The following is a 9,185-nucleotide window of genomic DNA, read 5'->3' on the forward strand; positions in this document are numbered from 1 at the left end:
TGATGACCCCTGATACTGAAAAATATAAACTGACCATATTATCGGCCTCGCTGTTTGTGAAAAAAGTGTCCGTCTCCCCGGCGGTTAAACTAGGACACGCGCAGGCGTTAAGTACCCGATCGAAAGAGTCTATATGACTGCAGGGACACGGGTGATGAACCAGGAATTTCTGTTTCTAGGACAGCTCCCAAAACAGGTTATTATTGGTCTCGTGGATAATGATGCATTTACCGGGGTTTACAACAAGAACCCCTTTAACTTTAAACATTATAACGCGGAATTTATAGCGTTGTACGTCGATGGTGTGCAGGTTCCATCCAGACCTTTTCAACCTGACTTTGAAAACGGCAATGCGGTTCGTGAATATTACAGTGTAGTACTGGCTACGGGTCGCCATCTCAAGGATCAAACTCTGCTGGTCGATCGCCGGGAATACTGCAGCGGTTACACCCTGTACGGTTTCAACCTGACCCCTGACGAAGAGTGTGGACAACATTTTTCACTGATGAAGACGGGCAATATGCGTTTGGAGATGCGTTTCAAGCAGCCTCTACCACGCACTGTAAATATGGTCGTGTATGCTGTGTTTGACAACATTATTGAGGTGAATCAGAGAAGAAATGCCCTGGTCGGCTCACGGAAACTGTTTCAAGGAGTCAACGCCTGCGATCAGCTGCCTAAATTTAAGATCAAGAATTTACCTGCAATGTACATAATCAACACACACCCTAAAAACATGCCCGGAGAACATTGGCTGGCTATTTATCTAAGGGAGGACCACCGTGGTGAATTTTTTGATTCCTATGGAAACCCCCCGGATTTCAGACCTTTCCCTCGGAAGATCAATAACTTTCTGCTCAACAACTGTCAAGAAACCATTTACAGCGGTCGTCAAGTACAAAGTCTTCAGACCTTCACTTGTGGTCAGCACTGTGTGTTTTTCTTATATCATAGATCTAAAGGAAGGTCATACCCCGATATTATGGCCTTGTACAGTGAGGATTTAGGCCAAAATGATAAAAAAGTGGCAGAGTTTGTCAGTACACTGTGGACCCCCCTTATAACACAATGACTTATGACCCTAGCCAGTCATGTATACAGATGGGGTGTTCTTGTGAGGATTTTAAAAGATGTCATGCGTGTTAAGGTGAAAAAATAATGAAAACAGCCTTTGAATCATTAGTTTTGTTTTTATTCAAAACAATTCTTATACAAAGCAGGGGTTATGTTATAAATAAATGTACAACATTTGAAAATAAAAAAAAATAAATAAAAAATTGTTTGTCGGGTCATTATTTACAGGGGAGACAAATAAAAACATGAGATTAATAAGCTTCCCAACGATGGATAGATCCTGAGGATGGTCGCTAAGCACGGTCAGAGTAATGAGATATCGGAGTCAGATCAGGCTACACCTCTTTACACAGATGGATTTTTTGTCGCGTTTCCTGGTTAGGAACTGTGGATTGGGGCATGTTCAGACAGGCCATCGCCTGTAGGAAAGCATTCCAGCCTACAGGTCGGCGACTCTCGGGTACCTTATTAGTGCTATTGACACTCTTCAACAAATCAAACATGTGTGAACCTTTGATCAGTTGTCCTTTAAAAACAAATTCACCCTGTTCATTCCAAGCCGTTACCCGCGGTTTCTGAACCATTTTGTGCAGGATATATTCTGCATGTCTCCTGCTTCTGGCCGGCATGTTTCTCAAAACATCCGTTACAACATCTCCCTCTGAACTCTCAACAGGTTCGGTCACCGCAACATCTTTATCAACCGTACCCCCCGCATCAGCCCCAGAACCATTTTCTTGAGAGGCCATGGTTAAAGTTAAAATGTTTTGATCCTTTTCACCCTGTCTAACCAGACGGAGGTAACGCTGTAACGTGTTGGTATACAACTGGGCTTTGGAATACTGATTTAAATCGGCCCTGGCCTGTATAGCTTTCATTTCAGAGTCCAGGTTGTTTTCGGCCGTTTGTCTAATGGGCTCTTGCCCGACAACATTTTTTCTCAGTTTCTCAAGCTGCTCCTGAGGGATCAAAAACATTTTCTGAGCATATTCCATTATTAACCCACTCTGGAAGCTAGAAGACTGGTTAGGAAAGGCACGGCTATGCTCAACAGCGGTCCTATAAAACCCCTGGTTTGATTAATCTTCTTTCTTTTTCTTTTAATAGAATACTTCTTATTAGCGATGATCTTGATAACTGCTTTTTGTTTTTTGAGTTTAGAATGTTAAGAAGGGGTTAGGGGTATATTACCGTGTAAGATGTTAAAAGCTATTTCACACATGGTCTCGATCAAATCCGAGGGGGCCCCTGCCAGCACAGCTTTCCTATGGCGCAGGCTCCCCTCAAATAACATTTGCAAAAGTGGCAGATTTCTTTTAATCCGAACAGACATTCTTATTTATTTCCTTTTCTTTAGCACATACACTGCCGGCCAATCGGGCGGGCACAAACCTGTTCTGAGGCGAAAGTCTTCTGGGGTTTGTGCTTTTAAGTCCGCAATCAAGTACCCGTAGGGTTTTTTGGTGGCATCCTCAAATGCCTCCAAAAAGAACTTGGTCTGGTTAGGGTACATTTGACGAGCCAAGACGGTGACCTGTAGTTTATCTCTGGGGTTTTTAAAAAGAATTATATAATTGGCATTTAAATTAATAGTGCGGCTTTTTTTACCTTGAAAAAATAGATTTTGAACTAAATAAATAATACTTAAATTCCTATGATGAGTGTACTTTGTGAAAGCTTTTTCCACTTCACTGTTGTCACCGGCCTGCTCCATCAGGTCATCAATGATCACTAGGTTAGTTTGACCGGGCGGGAACAAGTCATCGTCTTACAACGAGGCGGGGAGACCTTGCACAAATTTCAGATTATTTTTTTTCGAAGCCAAATCATCGTAGAGAGGTTGCCAGCAAGAGTAACACCACACTATGTTGTCAAGAGCTTGGGACACGGTTGCGTCCACATCTTCTATGATGTTCCTTATAAGATAGCTCTTCCCCGAATTGGAGGGACCAGCTATAATACAGGAGAAAGGGTGTTGAAGTCTGTTATCAAAACCACCGCTAATATCCATAAGGCAGAGTGGTATAATCAGTCTTCAACACTCCTTTATTGTACACCACCCTGAACCGTTTGTTTAGTGATCTATTTTCCAACGTGTACTCCTTTTTATTGCGATAGATCTGATTTCCGGCTGTAATAATCTCACGAGGAGGCGCGTCTTTCTCGGTTACAAAACTTTCTACCAGGGTCGTCAGAGACTTGATGTTAATGAGCTTGTTGTTACAATGGTTCAGAGTGAAACCCTTAACTTTCATACAGGTCTTACCCGCAGCCGTTCTGTATGCGTCTTAGGACCCCCTGAAACAAACTCCACTATGTGGTCCTGAGGATCTAGTTCGCTTGTTAACTCCCCAAGGTAGTCCCCGAGGGGAGGGACCCAATCCCCTGGCCTGGTGACAAAGATTACAGAGTCAGAATCATGATAGAGTGTGCGTTCCTGCAACTGATCCATTAAGTTGTACAGTTCAAGCCGGGCGTAAGCCGTGGTAAAAACCGCTATGAAAACATTAACGTTCCCCTGTTTGGTGGGGAAATCTTTAGGGGCCCTCCACTGGACCTGTGCCACGTGGTCATTTAAGAATTGAAAGTGTGATACTGCATGTTGTTTGGAAAACATAAATTCTATAAACTGTTCAGGGGTTTTAATCAAGGTTGTGTTTAGACGGTAATTTCTTTCCCCAAACTTACCCCACAGACTGTTTAAAATCAGTTTGGACATTTGTCTCTTGGCGGGGTTTACAGTTATGTTCCTGCAACTTGGTGATGTCTGAAAAGGCAACCATCTGTTGAGAGTTTAAGCCAGCCCTCTGATGAAGCGTTAAAGCCTCTTGCAGAGCTTGGGGTTCAGGCATGTCGGGGGTGAGTAGTTTTATTAAACTGTAAGCAAAACAGAGCTTATTGTCCCCACTGGAACTCACCACTAATTGCCTGAGCTTGGTCCTAATTATGTCGTTCTTCAAGCATTTCGACAGTCTTCTAAGCGCCCCACCCTCAGGGTTACGAACCACATTCATTACCAGAGACAGACTTTCATCAGCTAAGATGGCTGCGTTACTTTGCAATAACGCTTCGATTTTAGCCAGACATCTAAATTATCTCCACTCAGCATTACAGATAGGTTGCTAAACAAATCATCCCCTCTGAGTTCTAACTGTACAACATCTCGAGGTCTGACCCTTTCAGCAACCTGTTCAAGCATTTTCTGCAAAGCCTCGTGTATGTTGACAAATATTTCTGCATAATTGTCACAATTTAAAAGTTCTGCAAAATTAAAACACTGAATCATTTCAAAATTGTTATAGGCCGGTCTATCTATAATCACGGGATCACTGGTACTCTTGGACACATCATCATTTTGAACAAAGCCTTCACCCCCTACATTCTCACAGAGCATGTCCTCCACAGCCTTATCAGTCTCAGAACCCTCCACATTCCGAACATCCCCACTGCTGACATCTACAAAACCCCCTTTTTGAGGAGGCTCATTTAAAGCCTGTAAAAGTCCTTCAAAGATATCCAAGACCCTCCTCTATAGTGATGGCTGCTTCTGCCGCCATCCTGTGTTCTAATTGTCTCAAATCATTTATAAAAGGGGCAGAATTTGGTTGGGGTAGCTCCTCCAAAGCCTCCACCATTTCAAACAAATCGGGGTGAACTAGGGGGTGAACCTCTATAAGCGCTACCGGTGGGAGGTGGTTATTTAGATCATTGACCATCTGTAACAGGTCGGGGTTCACCGGTAAGTCTGTTAATTCACATTCTATCGGTGGTAATTGGGGGTTATTTAAATCATTTATCATTTGTAATAGTTCCAGGTTCATTGGGACATCAGAGGAGTTCACAACAGGGCCGGGGATGTTCTCTCGGGAAGGTCTTTTTGGGGCCCTAGCTTGTTCATAATCCTTTAGTTTGTGAGTTCTTTTACCAAGTCAGGAAATTTTTTTATTTATTTTTTATTTTTCCAACAACCCACAATAGTAAGGCATTTTGTGTCTATTAAAACATTAAATACGGTACAATTCGTTAGTAAGGGTATTAATAAGGGTGTTTTGGCTCTCTATCACCAGGTTTTGCCCCACTAACACAAGTCTTTGATTTTGTAACAAAGTATGTAGCAACTCATGCCGACTTTCAGGAAGTAGCTCCGGGGGCTGGTGGCCTGGCTCAGCTTCAAAGGATGGTCGCTCCGGTAAATCTCGGTCGAAGGAGGCAGGGAGCGAGCGTATACTCATGGACGGAGACCAAGAAGGCCTTTGCGGTGACACCCTGGCCAAGCACGGGGTACTGTTCCGCGTTTCTGTAGCCAAGAAACGGGTCTGGGGGGACGATGTTGAAACCAGGCCGTCGTTGGGTGGTGTGACCGCCCTGACTGACGGCGACCCCTGAGGTTGTTGGATGCCTGTATTTGTTCCGCCCGACAATGCGGCGGGCTGAATCTGGGGTGTTGAATTACCCCCAGAAGGCTGTGGCCTGAGTAGATGTTGGGGGGTCTCCAAGACCACCGTGGGGGATCCTCTCGGTGATCTCACCGGGGAAGATGTTTGATCCCACTTAGACGGGGTAATTTTCCTCAATAGCTCATCCACAGAATGAATATCCCAAGAGTCTTGGGAAGAATAAAAATATACATTACATTTACATCTTTAAACGGCGACAGAAATCAAATTTAAAACAACATGTCCAGGACATTCAAAACCTTTAGCTTTTTTAGACCTTTGAAAATAGCCTTAGACATTCACTACAACGCCTTATTATTTACAGACAATATATTTATTAGGACTTGATAATAAATGTAAAACAGAGAAGCCGCTGTAAATAAACTGTTTCTTAAATGTTTCTTTAAAAACTGTAATATTGTTAATAAAACACACACACACACAACATCATTTCATTTTTAAACGAACCTTCCAAGTGTAAACGCTTCCTGATCCCGGGACTTCCTGTTTCACAAACGTTTTCACGATCTGTTTAAATATTAAATACAATGAACACCTTCAAGTCTTTTCCTACAACCACTTTAAAACAGAAGTATAATAGCGGGAGATAAGCCAAACAACTTACTAAACCCTTTCGGACGGCTTTACTTCCTAACCAGACGGTACGGCAATCGGTCATTTCTAAACACGTTCCCCAGAAACAAGCCTAGACCTGTCCGGACTTCTAAAGATCTTTCCCAGAACCCCCCGCCCTACAGGAAACGGGCACCCATCGCTTAAATATTAGCCCTCAACGGGCAAACAAAGCCCTTTTAAAAACATTAAAGTTTGAAAGATCTTACTTACCTCCACAGAATAATCGTTTCTTAAGTTTTTCGGCTGGTTTAGCTTTTTGCACCGCTGTGAAGGTAAGAGACATGTTTAACCTTTAACCACACCGCTTTATAAAAAGCTTTAACCTCTTACAGGCTGCAGATATATACTCACAGCTATCAGATACCGGGGCTGACGGCCTTTCAGATTCTTGAAAGGTTACGGTTCTCGAAGGTAAAACGAAACAAGCCCTCGATGTGGAAGGCCTTTCGTTGTCTCGAACCACGTTTCTTAATACTGTTAGACAGGATAATTTTTTAAAATTAACAAAACTGGACTCAAACATCTTACAGAAACGTTATACAAACAAACAGGGGTTTAGTTCTTACCCGGTCGGCAGACAGCCTGTCTAGGGACAACCACTTCTCTTGGTCGATCCTCGGAGACATTAATCACAGGCCTTTCGATAGTTTCTGTGTAATTAAAGAGACCGGCATTAATATATATTAAAACGTTTTCATAACTCTAATGAGCCACTTCAAAACCACACACACCCATACATAAGAACCCATGAGCGCAAACACAAAAATCTTACCGTTGTTGTTCCAGATGATCTCCTCAGCGTTGGGAATTAACTCCTGTTGACTGGCTGAAAAATAATTTTACAGAACTTAAAACAGATGTTATAGCCTTATTTACAATACATGCACACAACACGCTCTGAGTCAGTGAAAATAATCTGAAGACTTACCAAAAAACTCGTTTAAATCGAAGTCGCTGATGTTGTTTCCGGACACTGTTGATCTTTAGTCTTAAATCGAAAGGTCAGTATGAGTCTGTCGAGCTGAAGACCAGACCTTCATACTTATACTGATGTCCACATGCCGGATCTTCTTGTAAGGCATTGTTCTGGTCTGGCCTTTGTGCCGCCCTGTTACCAATTAACATATCAAAACCAACCAATAAAATGACACTGCATCAAATTTCAAATAGAAACCAAGATGGAGACGATCTCTCTCCTCTCTACTCTAAACTTTTATTAGAACCTTTTGGTCTCTCAAAAAAACATTTTTAAGCATCAAGACCTATAGTCAACAACCACTAAGAATATTTCAGGCCTTTATAAGCGCTAAAAAACAACCTGAGCCTAGAAAATAAGCATAAAGATCAAAAATAACTAGCGCTTTTACAGTGATTTTTTTTTTTTTTTTAATAGCGATGCTTTGTTTGGTATTAAACAAGTCACAAACTACTCAGAACAGCTTTTATCCCCGCAAAAGAGATATTTGGGTTTATTTTACAAAGCTTATAAATTATATAGGTTAAAAGTATTCTGAATGTTTTGATACCACACGCCATACCTACTGTTGTCTTCTACACCTTACGGTAGCAACAAATCTAACTACTGCTTTACTTTAACAATAATAATGACGGCGACCACGATGACAACAAGAACAACAACAAGAACAACAACAACAACATCATCAGATTTTAATTAAAAGTGGCTACACCAGCGTTTACAATTTCAACCTGTCTACAGACGGACGCTCTGAGTGCACCGATTTCGGGCACTCCAATGAAGAAAAGCCACCCACCGCCTCCGGGGAACCACGAGGGCAAGCAGGACGAAAAGGGCCGGCCCACAGCAGGCTGTTTCCGCCCGGTTTCGAACCGGGGACCTTTCGCGCGTTAGGCGAACGTGATAACCGCTACACTACGGAAACTGACAACGCGGCGTCTTGCTTGAAACGGTTATCGTTGAAGCCTGCTGGTAAAACGGGCTCAGGAATTTCAGGTCGGCTAGACTGTGAGATGGCGTCTGAAGTGCCGCGAAAGGATGCCATTTTCACAGACCTGTTTGGCATTGCTAAAGGGCACATCAGGACACTTCGGAAACTCTTTCAAAGGCAGGACGCCCTGCGCTCTGACAGTGCCTGCACTTAGCCCAACAAGGTGATGCTGAATGGCTTGTTCAAACGGCTGGTGGTCTTCCGTCACCACCAGACTATCAGAGCTATACTGCGCCTTCAACTACATAAGAGTAACAGCAATGTCGCCGATCCTGCTACGGTCGTATTGTAACAGTAACAACATGTATCGATTTTAAAAGTGTCAGTTCCAGCGCCTCGCAAAGCTACCCTTCTGCGATCGATTGTTCTCAAGGTCAGGATTTCTTGCCACTCCGAGGAAGAGAAAACGACGGCCGGCCTTGGGGCAGGGAGATGAGGACGGGTAACACGGTACTGGCACGCGTGCACCGCGGGTTGTTTCCGCCCGGTTTCGAACCGGGGACCTTTCGCGTGTGAGGCGAACGTGATAGCCACTACACTACGGAAACCAACCCGTCCTGGCGTTTCGAATGGCTTCCATCGAAGCAGGCTGGTAAAACGCGCACAGGCGTTTCCCGTGGGCCAGCCTGTGAGATAATGGTTTCTATTTTCACTGACCTATTTTGCATTGCTCAAAGGCACATCAGGACACTTTGGAAACTCTTTCAAAGGAAGAACGCCCTGAGCTATGACAAGACTTACACTTACCCCAACAAGGTGATGCTCAATGGCTTGTTCAAACAGCTGCTGCTCGTCTTGTGCCACCATCAGACAATCACAGAGCTATTGTGCCTTCTACACCTTACGGTAGCAACAAATCTATCTACTGCTTTACTTTAACAATAATAATGACAGCGACCACGACGACAACAAGAACAACAAGAACAACAGCAAGAACAGCATCATCATCATCATCATCATCAGATTTTAATTAAAAGTGGCTACACCCGCGTTTACAATTTCAACCTGTCGACGGACGGACGCTCTGAGTGCACCGATTTCGGGACACTTAGGAAACTCTTTCAAAGGCAGG

At 43.4% G+C, this 9,185-nt stretch overlaps 2 non-coding genes across 2 annotated transcripts; both read right to left on the reverse strand.

Moving 5' to 3' along the window:
- Nucleotides 1-7,974: 7,974 nt before the first annotated feature.
- trnav-aac (transfer RNA valine (anticodon AAC)) lies at nucleotides 7,975-8,047 on the reverse strand. The gene has a single exon. It is a non-coding gene; the product is annotated as a tRNA-Val (tRNA).
- Nucleotides 8,048-8,588: 541 nt separating this feature from the next.
- On the reverse strand, nucleotides 8,589-8,661 carry trnav-cac (transfer RNA valine (anticodon CAC)). Its single transcript has one exon. It is a non-coding gene; the product is annotated as a tRNA-Val (tRNA).
- Between the last annotated feature and the right edge of the window lie 524 nt (nucleotides 8,662-9,185).

This window comes from Amia ocellicauda, unplaced genomic scaffold, assembly GCF_036373705.1.
Source record: "Amia ocellicauda isolate fAmiCal2 unplaced genomic scaffold, fAmiCal2.hap1 HAP1_SCAFFOLD_219, whole genome shotgun sequence".
Taxonomy (NCBI): domain Eukaryota; kingdom Metazoa; phylum Chordata; class Actinopteri; order Amiiformes; family Amiidae; genus Amia; species Amia ocellicauda.